The sequence below is a fragment of the Panthera tigris genome, chromosome C2 (assembly GCF_018350195.1).
Source record: "Panthera tigris isolate Pti1 chromosome C2, P.tigris_Pti1_mat1.1, whole genome shotgun sequence".
NCBI lineage: Eukaryota > Metazoa > Chordata > Mammalia > Carnivora > Felidae > Panthera > Panthera tigris.
Window position 1 is genome coordinate 125,983,761 of NC_056668.1, and position 17,254 is coordinate 126,001,014.

A 17,254-nucleotide genomic window follows, 5' to 3' on the forward strand; every position below is an offset into this window, starting at 1 on the left:
CTGTTTTTATGCCAGTCCTACCCTATTGTAATTACGGTTGTTTTAAGTTTTACTGTTTTTGCTTCCCATATCCCTAATTATGATTTTTTTAATTTAATTTATTTATTTATTGAAGGGGGTGAGGGGCAGAGAGAGAGGGAGAGGGAGAGAAGTAGGCTCCACACTGTCAGCATGGAACCTAATGCAGGGCTCAAACTCACGAACCATGAGTTCATGAAATCAAGAGTCGAAATCAAGACTCAGATGCTTAAGCAACTGAGCCACTTAGGTGCCCCACTGTCTTTTTTATACTCCAAATATTCTTTGATGGTCTTCCAGATGTATTTTTTGAGTTGTCAAGTTTTAAGAAAAAATGCTATTGCAATTTCATTACAATTGCAATAAACTTATGAATTATTTTGAAGAAACACTGACATCACTATTAATATTCAGATTTTCTACCCAGGAAGATCTAAATCTTAATTCCAATATTCCTTTAGTTCTGTCTTTGTGGTTTTCCTCAGGTGTGTCACCCCCCTACACCCATCTCATTCTTATCCTTCAGTGTCTTAACTTTGTTGCTACGTGAATAGATCTTCAGTTACTGCGTTTTCCTCTACTTCCTTGCCTTCCAATCTGAGATGGTGGCTTATATAAAACTATAGAACTAGCTCTCATGAAGGATGAAGCTGAAGCAGAAAGAAGTTCCATAGTAAAGGAAGTGGCCAGTAATTCTTAACTGAAAATGCAAAGAAGCCAAGAGGTGTTTTGGGACAAAATACTAGAACATGGCAATAGAAGGAATTACCTTTCCGAGAGATGCACAAAAGAGGGGGAAGAAATAACACCAAACGTGAAAACCTATGCATCTTTTAGAAATCCAAAATTTTTCAAGAGCTTTTGGGTAATGATAAGGGATGAAAGGAAAGGAAAACAAGGGATATTACCAATAAAGTATATTTGGATAATTATGTAAGAGATATTAGGACTATATCCTAATACAGTTGATAATATAGGTGATAAAACTGGTTCAGAGGCAAAATACATGAGTGTTAGAAAATTTATATATCCAGAAACCTATGAATATGTGATAAATTCCTAAATTAACATAAGGACTATTTCTCTGAAATTTGAGAAATTAAAAAAGTATTTCTCTAACCTTTGATATAACCAAAACAACCAGTTGATAAGGTAACATGACAGAAAACACAAGTATTCATGTGTATATACCACATGAATTTGAAATAGTTAAGGAAGAGAGAACACTGGCTTAAGACAGACATGTGCTTTTAGACCAGCATTGCCCAATAAAACATTCTGTGTTGATGGAAATATTCTTTATCTGTTCTGATGTAAATCCCATTAGCCACATGGAGTTATTGGGCACTTTAAATGTGGCTAGTGTAACTGAAGAGCTGAATTTTAATTTTATTAAAAAATTTTTAATTTTGAAATTATTTTAGACTCACATAGAAGTAGCCACCATATTATACAGAATAGGAATGTAGCTTTCAGAAATTCTAAGACTTTAAAAGAAAAGCATGACAAAAACAGACACAAAGACCAATGGAATAGAATAGACACCCCAGAACTGGACCCACAAAAGTATGGTCAACTCATCTTTGACAAAGCAGGAAAGAACATCCAACGGAAAAAAGACAGTCTCTTTAACAAATGGTGCTGGGAGAACTGGACAGCAACATTCAGAAGAATGAAACTAGATCACTTTCTTACACCACTCACAAAAATAAACTCAAAATGGATACAGGACCTGAATGTGAGACAGGAAACCATCAAAACCCTAGAGGACAAAGCAGGAAAAAACCTCTCTGACCTCAGCTGCAGCAATTTCTTACTTGACATATCTCCAAAGGCAAGGGAATTAAAAGCAAAAATGAACTACTGGGACCTCATGAAGATAAAAAGCTTCTGCACTGCAAAGGAAACAATCAACAAAACTAAAAGGTAACCAACGGAATGGGAAAAGATATTTGCAAATGACACAGGGTTAGTATCCAAAAATCTATAGTATCCAAATAGTATCCAAAATCTATAAAGAACTCACCAAACTCCACACTCAAAAAACAAATAATCCAGTGAAGAAATGGGCAGAAAACATGAATAGACACTTCTCTAAAGAAGATATCCAGATGGCCAACAGGCATGTGAAAAGATGCTCAACGTCACTCATCAGGGAAATACAAATCAAAACCACACTGAGATACCACCTCACGCCAGTCAGAGTGGCTAAAATGAACAAATCAGGAGACTATAGATGCTGGAGAGGATGTGGAGAAACGGGAACCCTCTTGCACTGTTGGTGGGAATGCAAACTGGTGCAGCTGCTCTGGAAATCAGTGTGGAGGTTCCTCAAAAAATTAAAAATAGATCTACCCTGCGACCCAGCAATAGCACTGCTAGGAATTTACCTAAGGGACACAGGAGTGCTGATGCACAGGGGCACTTGTACCTGAATGTTTATAGCAGCACTTCCAACAAGAGCCAAATTACGGAAAGAACCTATATGTCCATCAACTGATGAATGGATAAAGAAATTGTGGTTTATATACACAATGGAATACTACTTGGCAATGAGAAAGAATGAAATATGGCCTTTTGTAGCAACAAAAGGATGGAACTGGAGAGTGTTATGCTAAGTGAAATAAGTCATACAGAGAAAGACAGATACCATATGTTTTCACTCTTATGTGGATCCTGAGAAACTTTACAGAAGACCATGGGGGAGGGGAAGGAAAAAAAGAAGGGGGACAGAGGGAGCCAAATCATAAGAGCCTCTTAAAAACTGAGAATAAACTGAGGGTTGATGGAGGGTGGGGGAGACGGGAAAGTGGGTGATGGGCATTGAGGAGGGCACCTGTTGGGATGAGCACTGGGTATTGTATGAAACCAATTTGACAATAAATTTCATATTAAAAAAATAAAAGAAAAGCATGAAGAAAAAAATATATGGCAAAAAGGAAGATTGATAGGTTTTAAAAATGCAATTTGATGAAGTTGCCATAGGTAATTTCACTGAGAAAAAAAGTGGGAAGAAGAGTTAAAGAACTAATTGCAAATTTAGTTCTCTAAGTTAAAGTTTGGAAGGGAAGTAATTGGAAGAGGGAGGAAGCATATAACAAAGCCAAACCCCAAGGGGTGGCACCAATTTGAATGAGAAGTTTACAGTCTAAAATGATTTGAGTTTTTTTTTTTATATAAAATGCTAAAGAAACCAAGATTACTTCCCTGGTATTTAGTTCAGATCTGTGGGTGTCAAATTCTGCCCTTTTATTCAGACCACGATTAACTGATGCCCAATTGTTCAGCTGGAATCCTAGACATGGAATCTAATCCAACCAGTCTCAATCAGAGAGATCATAATCTTTGTAATTCAGAACCCCCATGCTATCTTATGTCTCTAAGTGAAACTCAGGCTACATGGGTTTGAATCCCCACCCTGCCACTAACGGCCTTACATAAGCTGGTTAATTTTTGTCAGCTGTTTCACCCTCAAAACAGAGATAATAACAGTACCCATAACATGAGGCCTAAGTGAACATGTCAAATGCTTAGAACAATGCCTAAGACAAAAGAAATGCTCCATCACGGTTAGCTGTTGTTGGTATAGTTAGTTCACTCATCAAACATTTCCTACTCTGAGTCAGGCCCAGAATAATTCATTACAGTGGCCCTGAGTGTACTTACTGTTTGAGGGCAATGAGAAAATCAAGCACAGTGGGAATCAGGAGCAATAGGGTTGGGCTTCTGTTTTCCCCCATTTGCTCTCACAATTAATACCTTTTCTTGTCAGAAAAGGTAGAAAATGTTCTTAAGCAAAAAACATAATTACCCATAACACCATTCAGAAATAACCAGTTAATATTTTTATGGATAGATATACCGACATTTTCTTATGAAAATTTATAAATGTGTATTTTGTACAAAAATTTGACAATACTATGTACTTTAAAACTTACTTCAAGTTAGCAATATCTCATGAATATATTCCATGTCAAAACAGATCTAGATCATTTTAATGGATATATAATATTCTACCATATGGATATAATAATTTAGATATCTACCACTGCTATACTTTTGGGTTTTTTATTATTTTTTGTCTTAAATAAATAACGACATTCTATACATACACTTTACATAGTTGTCTATTCTTTTTAAAAAAATTTTTTAGGGGCGCCTGGGTGGCGCAGTCGGTTAAGCGTCCGACTTCAGCTCAGGTCACGATCTCGCGGTCCGTGAGTTCGAGCCCTGCGTCGGGCTCTGGGCTGATGGCTCAGAGCCTGGAGCCTGCTTCCGAGTCTGTGTCTCCCTCTCTCTCTGCCCCTCCCCAGTTCATGCTCTGTCTCTCTCTGTCTCAAAAATAAATAAACGTTAAAAAAAAAATAAAAATAAAAATAAAAAAATAAAAAAAATTTTTTTAAACATTTATTTTTGAGAAACACAGAGAGAGTGCAAGTGGGGGAGGGGCGGAGAGCAAGGGAGAGACACAAAATCCAAAGCAGGCTACAGGCTCTGAGCTTTCAGCACAGAACCCAACCCAGGGCTTGAACTCATGAGCTATGAGATCATGACCTGCACTGAAGTCAGATGCTTAACTGACTGAGCCACCCAGGTGTCCCCCCTTTTTTTTAATGTTTATTTATTTTTGAGAGAGAGAGAGACAGAGCATGAGCGGGGCAGAGAGAGAGAGAGAGAGAGAGAGAGAGACAGAATCTGAAGCAGGCTCCAGGCTCTGACCTGTCAGCACAGAGCCTGATGAGGGGCTTGAACCCACAAATTGTGAGATCATGACCTGAGGCAAAGTAGGATGCTTGACCAACTGAACCATCCAGGCACCCCTATTTTCTTAAGATATATTCTAAGTAGCAGAATGCCAAGTCAAAAGCAGTGTTGTGTATGTATGTGTACACATCTTAAAGATTCTTAGATATACAAGGTCAATTTTTCCTCCAGAAAAATGACAAATTAATACTTCCAATATCAGGGTAGGATTGGACCCATTTCCCCATGTTCTCCTTGAGAGACATCACTCTTTAAATCTTTGCTAACTTGACAGATGAAAAAATGGAAGCGCATTGTTTTAAATTGTGCCTGAACACTCTTTTATTTACCTCATAGACATTCTGTATTTTGTGTTCATTTGTGAAGCCTTTCTTTATGCCTTCTTGTCTATTTTGAAAGAGAGCATCCAAATTAGACTGAAGAGTCAGGCAAGACTTCCCAAATAAGGGAAGGATGTACCTAGTTTTGAAGGATCAACGAAAATTAGACAAAAAGGAAAGAAGAATACTCTAGACAAAGGAAAACATATTTGTGAAAGCTCAGAGGCCTAACAGGGCACAGTTGAGTTTGGAACTACAAGTAGTTCCAGCTGATTTCACTGGGGGGGGAGTGTGCAGACAAGCAAGAGGGGAGGAAACCAGAAGAGCAGCAGGAACTAGACCATAGACTGGTTTGTGTGATAAATTAAGAGCCTGAACTTAATTCTGAAAATCATAAGTAAAAGACCTTTTAGGCTGGGGAGTAACAGGATCAAATTTATATTTTAGAAAGATCATTCTAGCAGCTGAATGGAGACATGGAAATCAATTAGGAAACTATTGTAATAATCCATGCAAGAAGTGGTGAGAACCAAAACCAAGTAGGTGGCAGTAGTTAACAAAGAGGAGGGCAGTGATTAGATAGTCAAAGAAGAAGAATTCACAGAAGAGGAGGAGGAGAAAATGAGAGGGAGGAATCTTGTGTTTAAGGCTTGGGTTTTAGGGGACTAGTGTTGCTACTCCCAACACAGACTTTTTGCTTTTGTTTTAAGGGAGGGTGACCATAGAGAAATAGAGTGTTTTTCTGAATGTGTTGCGTGAAGAGGTACCCGTGGCATATGTAAGTGGCGAATGTGCTGACATGTGAATAAAAAAATCTGGAGGACAGCAGAAAGAACTGGGTTGGCAATGCAGTCCTGAGAGGTTACTCAGGGTGAGTGCATACAGTGAGAAAAGTTCTGGGCTGAGGACAGAACTGGGATCACTGGCACTTCTGGGTTAAACAGAGGAACAGAATTTTTAGAGGAAACATAAGAAGGAAGAGCCAATAAGTAACACAGAAACCAGGAGAAAGCAGTCTCACGGAGGCTGAAGGAGAGACTCAAAATGGAGGTCACTCGTATTGGATGCTGCTGAGACGTGAAAGCAAAACAAAAATTACCCACTGGATTTGCCAATGTGAAGGTCACTGGTAACCTTAGCAAGTGGGATTTCAAAGAAATTCCAGACTATGGGATAGTCCCAAAGACAATGTATGCACAAGAGTGATAAATACAAACACCTGTCAACATAAGTCCAAAAAACTCTTTCAATTAGTAAAAAGTTCTAAATGATAAGCATTGTATCATAGTTTTGAATTTTTTCTTTAAAAAAAATGTTTATTTATTTTGGGGGGCGGTATAGAGAGAGAGGGAGAGATTCCAAGAAAGCTCTGCACTGTCAGCACAGAGCCAGACATAGGGCTTGATTTCATGAACCATGAGATCATGACCTGAGCCAAAATCAAATCAAGGGTTGGATGCTTAACCAACTGAGTCACCCAGGCACCCATGAATGTTTTGTCTTAATAGCACATGAAATGAGTGTTTCAAACAATCTTTGACTCGAAATATACAGCACAATTTTTCAGTCTGAACATCTGTTGTATCGGAAGTAGAGAACAGAATACAGATGTCTCAGGAACTTAGTTAATTATTCTGCATATTTACATTGATTCCACCTCAGGTCTTGCTGTGTCTGTGTGTTGCTCACCCACCTCCCAAGCCTTTTGTCTCTCCTGGTTCTTTAGTACCAACAAACTGCCTAAGTGGTTCATATCCAATTTCAGAATTCATTCAGCACTTATTATTTCTTCCACTTTAAGTGGTTTACAATTAGTCTCACAAGTACCTTCCAGTGGCTCCATGTATTCCTCCATAGAAAACTGCTATATGGCTATTTCTGATGAAGTGGATTTGTTGTGAAACAAAGGTACAGAAGCTGCAGACAAAAGTTAGGAGGGAGAGAACTGGATTTTGAAAGATAAGAGCTTACAATGAAGAAGGGATTAAACTAGACCTTATATTCAAAAAGGAATTCTATAAAGGCACAGAGATATCAAAAGGCCTTGTGTGTTTGGAGAATTATAATGAGTTTGACATTGCTGAAATTAAAAATGTACAGCATAGATTTTCAGTTTTAAGGTATCCTCTAACCAGTAAGAATAAAAACAGGAATGTAAATTCCATATTCAAAGACCCTGACTCCTGTAACCCCAAATCACTACATTTGAAGATAGAAAACAGAAGCAGGAATGATTAGTAAATGACTTAGCAGAGTAGGGGAGGAAGGCATACTAATGTCAAGCAAACCAATTCACCCTGAACAACACAAAAAAGGTCTAGGTTTAGAAATGGGCTAGGATAGGGGCGCCTGGGTGGCTCCCTTGGTTAAACATCCGACTTTGGCTCAGGTCATGACCTCACGGTTCATGAGTTTGAGCCCCGGGTCAGGCTCTGTGCTGGCAGCTAGGAGCCTGAAGCCTGCTACGGATTGTTTCCCTCTCTATCTACCCCTCCCTGGCTTGCACTCTGTCTGTCTCTCAAAAATAAACAAACATTAAAAAAAAATTTAAAAAAAAGAAAAAAGAAATGGGCTGCACATAGGGGGACTGTTTGAAAGTCCACAAAGGAATAGACCTTCCCAGTCTCACTCCACAAACTCATAAAATCACCCCTTCACCCTTTTGAAGAGAGAACGTTTATTTGCTGGTGAAAAAAAACTTGAACCAGGAAAGCACCAACCTCAGGGGCAGACAGAGAGGATGGTAAAGGACTGGAATTTGAGTAAGTCTACATTCTGAATAAGCCCACTTTCCCCTGCCCAAGTCTAGGTCCCTAGAAACCAGGCTGATTACCTCTACCTCCTATCCACCAATGTGGATTAAAGAATCCTTTACTAGAGATTAGAAATCCCATCTAACCACATCACATTACAGTGAAGTCTACTAATTGACAAATGTTACCCACAGAGAGCTTCCTCTCAGCTTTCTGGAGCCTCACTCTCATTTTAAATCAACTTTACTGATGTGTAATTTACATACAATAAAAATATACATATTAAGTGTACAATAAGATTTAACAAGGACCATGTAACCACTGCCGTAAAAAAAGACAAAACATTTACGCCATCCTAAAAGTATCCCTGTGCCAATCATTTCCCCTGATCTGCAGTATCTGACAATCACTGATCTGATTCTAGGTCTTCATACAAATGTAATCATGCAATACACATACTTTTTAGTTTGGTTTCTCTCACTTAACATAATGGTTTTGAGATTCAGGCATGTTACCGCATGCATCAGTTGTATATTCCTTTTTACTGCTTAGTAGATATTTTACTATATGAATGTATCAAAATTTGTCTTCTCTACTCACCAGTTGAAGGACATTTGAGTCATTTCTGGTTTGGGTTAGCATGAATTAAAGCTGCTACGAACATTCAAGTAAAGTCTTTGTGGATATACATTCATTTTTTCTGGGTAATTAACAGTGGAATTACTGAGTCATGACAAGTGCACATTTAATTTTATTTATTTTTTTTATTTATTTTATTTTTAAATTTTTTTAATATATGAAATTTACTGTCAAATTGGTTTCCATACAACACCCAGTGCTCATCCCAAAAGGTGCCCTCCTCAATACCCATCACCCACCCTGCCCTCCCTCCCACCCCCCATCTACCCTCAGTTTGTTCTCAGTTTTTAACAGTCTCTTATGCTTTGGCTCTCTCCCACTCTAACCTCTGCACATTTAATTTTATATAAGCATGTAGAACTGTTTCCCAAAGTGGTTCTACCATTTCACATTTTCATCAGCAATACTTGGGAGCTGTAGTGTCTCTATATCCTTTTGGATACTTATCGGTTACTTTACTTTTATCCATTTTAGTGGATATGAAGTGGTATCTCACTATGGATTTAATTTGCATTTCTCTGGTGACTAATGATATTGAGCATTTTTTCATATGCTTATTAACAATTTAGATATATATTCTTTTATGAAGTGTTTATTCAACTCTTTTAGGTTGTCTTTGATTATTGAGTTCTAGAAGTACATTTGTATATTTTAGCTATGAGTATTATCTTCTGGTCTTTGGCTTTCAGTTTCTTAGCAGAAGCTTTTGAAAAGGAGGTCTTAATCCTACTAATTTCTAATAATCTGATGAATCAATTTCTCTTTTGTAGTTAATAGGTTGAGTTTGAAGATCACCCAGTAGCCATTTGTTCAAAAGACTATCCTGTCCCCACCAAAGCCTATCCCCATGTTGGAGTCTTTGTTGAAAAATAGTCATACACATAGGTTTATTTCTGGATTCTCTCTCTTGTCTTTATATACTCCAATTCCATTTTGTCTTAATTATTATACTTTGAAAAACCTCACAGATGAACCCCATATCCTAGAAATATTGAAAAAACTAAGAAAAAGCTAGGTATGTCACGAATGCATAAAATATATGTAGATAGTCTACTTTATCATTTGCTACCATAAAATATATGCAAATCAATTAAGAAAAGTTAAAATTTATCAAAACATACACAAACACAAACCATACATGGCACCATTCCCAGTCAAGAAAAACATAAACAGGGGCGCCTGGGTGGCGCAGTCGGCTAAGCGTCCGACTTCAGCCAGGTCACGATCTCGCGGTCCGTGAGTTCGAGCCCCGCGTCAGGCTCTGGGCTGATGGCTCAGAGCCTGGAGCCTGTTTCCGATTCTGTGTCTCCCTCTCTCTCTGCCCCTCCCCCGTTCATGCTCTGTCTCTCTCTGTGCCAAAAATAAATAAAAAACGTTGAAAAAAAAAAAATTAAAAAAAAAAAAAAGAAAAGAAAAACATAAACAAAAGTAAAGATGCAATATTAAATCATAACTGCATAAAATTAACTACAGTACATACTGTACTACTGTAATAATTTTGTAGCCATCTCCTGTTGCTATTGCCATGAGCTCAAGTGTTACAAGCATTTACTTGAAAGGCCATATGACACTAATCATCTCTATGAAAGTAGTTCTTCTCTCCAGTAAATTGCATACTGTAGTAAAAAGTGACTGCTATTAGTAGTTAAGTTTTTGGAGAATCAAAAGTTACACTCAGATTTTCAACTGCATGGAGGGTTGGTGCCCCTAACTCCCATGTGGTTTCTAGGGTCAACCGTAGTAATGTAAATCCTCATTTTTTTTTCTTTTTCAAAATTGTTTTGGCTATTCTAGGTCCTTTGTACTTTCATATCAATTTTGGAATCAACTAGCCAATCTTCACAAAGAAAACCTGCTAGGATTCTGATTGAAATTTCACTGACTCTAAATCTCCATGTGTTGACAACAGAGATCTTAATATCAAGTCTCCAATCTATATAATCCATGAACACAACACAGCTCTCCATTGATTTTAGATGCTCTTTAATTTCCTTCAGCAATGTTTATGGGCCTTTTATTAAATTTATTCCCAAGTATTTCATATTTTTGATGCTAATGCAAATGATACTATTATTTTAATTTCATTTTCCATTTGTTTATTGCTGGTAGGTAGAAACATAGTTGATTTATGTATATTGATCTTGTCACTTGCCACTTCATTAAATCCATTTATTACAGTATTTCTTGGGTAAATACCCTGGGATGCTCTATGTAGACAATCATGTTGTCTGACAAGAGAGATTGTTTTATTTTTTCCTTTACAATATATACTGTCTTACTGCCTACTATACTGGCTAGGATCTCTAGAACAATATTGAATAGAAGTGGTTGGTTCAGAAATCCTTGCCTTATACCTGATCTTAGGGAAAAGTATACTATCTTTCACCTATTAAGTATGATAGCTGCAGATTTTTTGATAGGTATTCTATCAGATTGAGAAAGTTCTCTTCCAATTTGTTGAGTTTTTAAAAAATCTCACATGGTTATTTAATTTTGGCAAATACTCATTATTCTGCATTTATTGAGATGATCATAATTTTTACCTTTTATTTTGTTAATGTGATGAAAAACGGGCAAGAGAACTAAAATTTATATTAGGAAGGCAAGACCTGATGTTTGAATAACAAATTTGCAATATATGCATTTATAAATATGGAGGCAAATAATGAAAGAAATAGTTGAGAACAAATCCACAGTGGTTATCTCTGAGGAGTGGGCCAACCTGAGAGTAGAAACTAATATTTAAGTCTTTTAAGTGCTGATACTTCAATATGAGAAATAATATATAATATTTGATAATAAATTTTTAAAATTACAAATGAGTTTTAGAGAGATGTGAACATGAGGTGGGTGAGGTGAGTGTGTGTAAGGGTACAGGGGAGATGAATGCAGCTTCAGGCATGGTGGTTTGGGTGGAGTATCCAGAAGACATTTCTCATGCAGAAGGATATACTTGGCAGTGAAGAGACAGGAGTTGAAATAAAGATTTGGGATAAGCACCAGACTTTGTGGTTTTAAAGCCACAACATGGACAACACTGACCAGGCACCCATGGAGTAAAGGGTCAAAGGCAAAACTCTGAGGAAGGCTGCCACGTACAGGGGGAGGAAAAAGATGCAAGGAAGGAGACAGAGAATGAATTTTTAGAGGGCAGGAAGAAAACCAGCCCAGAAAACACAGAAGTCAAGGGAGAAAAGTATTTCATTCTTTCAACATGCTGAATTACAAAGATTTTGCGTGCAAAGCTTCTCTTTTATAGGTGTTTCTCCCTAATTTCATGGAAAAATCTGGGACATTAAAACCTTAAACAAAATAAATGTAATGATGGAAAACAGAGATTGGTGTTACACATATTTTTTATGTTGCTATTTATGTGTTCTATTTCAGGAAACATCTGCAGCTGAGAGTATGAGGTACAGAACTTCCACTGCTTATCCCAACTGCTGAAAGGGTTCAAGAAGAAAATGATCAACAGAAATCACAGACACAAAAGAAAATTGGCTAATACAGCCACGTCATTTAGATGGGACACGTGAAGATGCAAAAGGGAAAAAAATTATAGAAAAATACCTACAAACTTTTTATTTAACAGAATACACAAGGTGCGATGATTCAGAAGTAATGAGTCATTTAGAAATAATAAAACTATCAGTCTGCCTAGAAAACACAGGCACTATTTGGTGGATGACTCAGTATGGAAACTGATCCCAAGAGAACAATTTAGAGGAATACAAAAACATATACCATTGAACTACTTGGAAGATAAAAAAAGGAGACCTGAATATTTTATGTTATGTTCACTTCAAAAATAGGTGAGAAAGTAAATTAGGAAATCTCTTAGAAGGCAAGATTTTTCTGATGCTCCAAGAAACTGAATACATGAATATGAAAGACAATTAAAGCTTTAGGTTCAGGGCTAATGTCTTAATAATAAGACTAAAGATAAAATAAGAGTATCTCAGCAGCAGGCCTACTTTGACCATATGGGAATTAGAAAGTGTTTAAAAATTTACCTTTATTTTTACTCCAGTGGAGAAAAGGAAATGTGGCTGAGGGGAAAAGTGCCAGGTCAGTGATCAGGAGCTCCTCATCCCAGCTTAGCTTCTGTACTGACCATCTCAGTAAATTGGTCAAGTCGTTTCCTTCACTGGCATTTGATGTTCTCTTCTGGGAAAACAAGACAGAAAATGGCTCTGGGGTCTAGGGAACATGAGGAAAAACAAATTTTTTTTTCCTGTTTTGAATTAGGAAATAGCTGTATTTTGCTAAAAAACTTTTTTTATTATTTGATGTAGAAAAAAGTATAATGAACTGGCTATTAATTTTTAACGCATGTAAATTGAAAAGCTACTGATATCCTTTAGTGGCTCTGAAAGGAAAATTTACAGGTTAAAGTTCTACTATTCTATTCTATAATTTTTAAAAATTATTATATATTCAAAAACTCAACAATAGTTCTTTCTGCCAGTAGTATTTCACGTTACTTTTATTTAAATATTTTCCTTTTCTAAGTCTTTTTCTTATTTTGGAGGCGATCATATAAAAATAAAATCATATTCTATTGATAAAAATAATTTGACACTTTGGAATAACATATATTCAACACAATGCAAAAAACACTTGAGGGCCAGGTACTCTTCAAGATGAGGAAAACACGAATTCAGTGATTTTTGCCTCAAACAGCTTACAACACGAGTAGGCAGAGAAAGAAGACAACTAACCTTCATATGAAGGAAGGCATCCCAGAAAGGAGGACTGCAAAGTCTAGTCCTAGGGTAGAGTAGAAGTAGCTGGCTACAGGAAGAAAGGGAAAAATGCCTTGTGGACAAAGAAAGCAAGGCAGGAAGTGGCATGAGATGTGTGAGGAGCTACCAGGAGTTTGGTATTATTCCAGAATCAAATATGAAGACAGGCTTCGAGGCAAGTTCTGGTCAAAGTTGACAACAGATTTTAATTTCATTTTTATTAAGTAAATTATGAATCTTAAGAGATTTTATTCACTAATGCATATTAAGTACCCAAAATGTTCAGGACACTACAGAAAACAAACAAAGCTCTTGTCTTGTAGGAACTTATGGGATAAAAGAAATGAAACAAAAAGAATACATCAACTTATTCAATAGGTATTTATTGAGGCTCTCCTGGTCCCTGATGAAGATCACATTCTAGGGATAGTTCCTGTTAGAACATAATTTTTACATCTTCCTTTCCCTTCCTGCCAAGTTAAATTTGGTACAAGTGAGCAGAGATGCTTGTCAGAGCCAAGTGGGCAATTCTAGAAGATGACCAGGAACCTGGAGTAAAATAAATAGAAACAACTACTTTAATAGGATGATAAGAGAATAGGGGAAAATCCCAAAGTATGGCATGGCTGTAAGAAAGCCAGGGAGGGGGCTTAGAATTGAGTTCAATGCAGTTTGGATTTGACAGATCAAAATTGTTGCTTACTTTTTTTTTTTTTTAAGCTTACTTATTTGAGAGAGAGCGAGCGAGAAAGATAAAGGGGGGCAGAGAGAGAAAATCCCAAGCAGACTCTGCACTGTCAGTGCAGGGCCTGATGTGGGCTTGATCCCACAAACTGTGAGATCATGACCTGAGCCAAAAACAAGAGTCAGGTGCTTAACTGACTGAGCCACCCAGGTGCCTCTGTTGTCTACTTTTTAAATAACAGTTTTAATCTTCATAAAAGTAGTAACTGTAGAAATAAAACTTACCTCCCGCAAAAATAGAGAGTACACACATGCGATTAACACAGAGTAAAAAAAAAAAAAAACAAACAACAAACACACACCTAGAGAGAGTATCAATGTGAACATTTTTGTAAATGTCATTTTTTGGCTTTATGCATATATACACAACATAAACAGATATGAGAATTTTTATGAATGTGTTTTTTGTTTTAATGGTTATTTTTGAGAGAGAGAGCACATGCACGCAAGTGGGAGAGAGGCAGAAAGAGAGGGAGACAGAGAATCCGAAGCAGGCTCCAAGCTTTCAGCACAAGGCCTGACATGGGGCTTGAACCCACAAACCCTTGAGATCATGACCTGAGTCAAAACTGGATGCTCAACTGACTGAGCTACCCAGGCGCCCCATGAATATGATTTTTTTAAAAACAAAAATAAGAATTATAGTTTATTGCCTGCTTTTTCCACTTAATATAGGGAAACATCTTTCCATGAAAATAAAAATGTACATCATACATCTTATATACCAAATTTACTTACTGAATTCTCTACTAAGGCACATTATCCTGTACAATAAGTAAGGTATAGAAATGAAGCAAGCACCAAGAAAATGATAAAACTGACTTTAGCTGTGGCAGCATTCTGAATATTCTAAAGGTGGAAAGAGATAAGACATATGGGAGCTCATGAGATTTTAGTGTTCCAGACATAAGATGAATAATGTCTGAATCTGAAATTCTTTGTGGATAAAAACTTTCCAAAAGGGAAACAACAACAACAAAAAAAGAGACTGCAACCCAGCACACACTAAAAATGAAGTAATTTCAAATCTTCACATCTGCACAACAGATAGAATGTCAAAGCAAGTACTCAGACAACTAAAAACAGTGGGTGGACTGGCAGGGAAAATCCAAGTGCCATTCTAGTGGTCATCCACAACCACAGCTTTCCAAGGAAGTGACAGAGCCCCCCAAATTGTGCTCTGACAGTGTATTAAGCCTTTCTGGTGAGATGCTAGGTAGACTTAAGATCACCTCCGTTTCCTCGTGTTTAGGCAGGCTCTGTGAGTTGCAAAGTATGCTGGTCAGAGTTCCCTTGGAAGCTGCCAATACTAGGCATTTCCCACTGCAACCAGAATAGCTCTCTTTCATCTGTTTTATATATTGGATCTCCAAAAAATATTTCATTTGAAAAAAAAAAAAGTTCCACAGCTCAACTATACACTTAAAATCACACAGGATTAAAGAAACATAACGTTCACCCTTCAGATTGTGTTAATAAATATAAAAACGTAAATAACGGAGGGATGTGAAAGTTACCATTTAACACCCTAGTTAAACACAGCATCACCACTAGCTGTGGGACAATCAGTATGTACCTCTCTCAATATGATGCAATGTGAAGATCAAAGTATTACTTATGAAGTTCTCTTGCCAAAAATATTTAGCTTTAGCCAACTTTGGAGATCTAATGTCCAGTTATAGGAAATGTGGGCAGTAGCAAAATATGTTACTACCATAAGGAAACAAGAGAAATTCAAGGTATGGATCATTTTATAAGACAGTTGGCCTGGTCTGTTCAATAGGCCAGTACCATGAGGGAAGAAGTACATGTGTGGAGATGAGCTGGGGGGAAAGGAGGTCGAGGAAAACCAACTATAACAGCTCTGTGTTCTGAGGTGGGAGGACATCTTAACTGTTTCAACAAGAATGAGAATGCCACTGTGACTAGACTCGGACTCTTGCTGGGTGAGATGCAGAGCTACTGAAGAACTCTGAGCAGAAAAATCACACGATCTGAATTACTTTTTAACAAGACCATTCTAGTTGCTGTGATAAGAGTTGACTACAGGAGACAAGGGAGAAAGCAGGGACTCCAAAAAGGGGCCAAATACACCTGGAATAATCCAGGCAAAACATGATGCTAGTTCGGACCAGTTGGTAGCAGGGGAAGCATGAGTAGTAGTCAGATTCTGAATAGAATCTGAAACAAGAGTCAACGGAACAGATGTGTGAGCTTTGTGGAAAAGAGGGAGGTCAAGATGAATTTACGGGTTGATTTTTAAAAACTGTTACTTTTTTGTTTTGCTTGAACAACTGGAAGAAGAGAACGGGCATTTTCATACTAGAAAGACCGCAGGAAGAACAGAATTGTCAGTAGGAGAGGGAGTGATGGCAAGGAAGGTTACTAGTTCAGTTTGGGATGTTACTTTTGAGATGCCTGTGGACACTCAGGTACAGATACGCAGAATGCTGCTGGAGAATCAAGTGTAGACTTTAGGGGAGAGATTTGGGCTGATCCAAATTTGAGTCACATTTAAAGCCTTGAGACTAGAGGAGATGATAAAGGGAGGGAATATAGAAAGAAAAGAGAAAGAAATATATAGAAATGTTTATTCTATAATATATCATATTCTACAAGATTCTATAAATTTCTGTTAGAAGAAACATCCAAAGGCTGGGCCTTCTGGTACTCAAATACACAGAGCAGTACTATCCAAAGGAACTTTCTGTGATGATGACATATTTATATATATGTTCCATTCAATAGGTAGCCACCATCCACATGTGGCTATTGAGCACTTGAAATATGGCTAGGCAACTGAATAACTGAAAATTTATTTTAAATAGCTACATGTATCTAGTGGCTACAGTACTGGAAAGTGCAGCTCTAGTTTGAAGAAGTGACAAGGAGTCAGGGGAGAAGTCTGAAAAGAAGTGGCCAGAGAGATAGGGCTTGTGAGACAATTCTCTACAGGTCTCTCATGTTTCTGCATACATTACAAGCAAGGCATGATCTTAACAGCGATATGATATTATATATTTGATATTAGAAGCCAAGTGTAGAAGGTGTTTCAAGGAGGAGAGTGATAACTCTGCTCCTGAATGTTAAGTCAGATAATTATTGAGAAATGACAGATATGGACATCACTAGTAACTGATAAGAACTTTTTTTTTTAATTTAAATTTTGGTTAGTTAACATATAGTGCAATATTGATAAGAGCAGTTTTGATGGAATTGTGGGGCAGAAATCTGTTTGGCTTGGGTAAAAAAAAAAAAAAAAAAAGAAATG

At 37.2% G+C, this 17,254-nt stretch overlaps 1 protein-coding gene across 2 annotated transcripts in view; it reads right to left on the reverse strand.

The window, feature by feature from the left end:
- Positions 1 to 17,254, reverse strand: part of PPP2R3A (protein phosphatase 2 regulatory subunit B''alpha) — a 217,867-nt gene that overhangs the window by 174,459 nt on the left and 26,154 nt on the right. Inside the window, exon 2 of one of the 2 annotated variants that reach the window (XM_042956215.1) lies at positions 12,508 to 12,661. The gene's annotated coding sequence lies outside the window, so the exon portion shown is untranslated. Of the gene's footprint in view, positions 1 to 12,507; positions 12,695 to 17,254 lie in introns of both variants that reach the window. The other variant, XM_042956216.1, reaches the window with a different exon arrangement.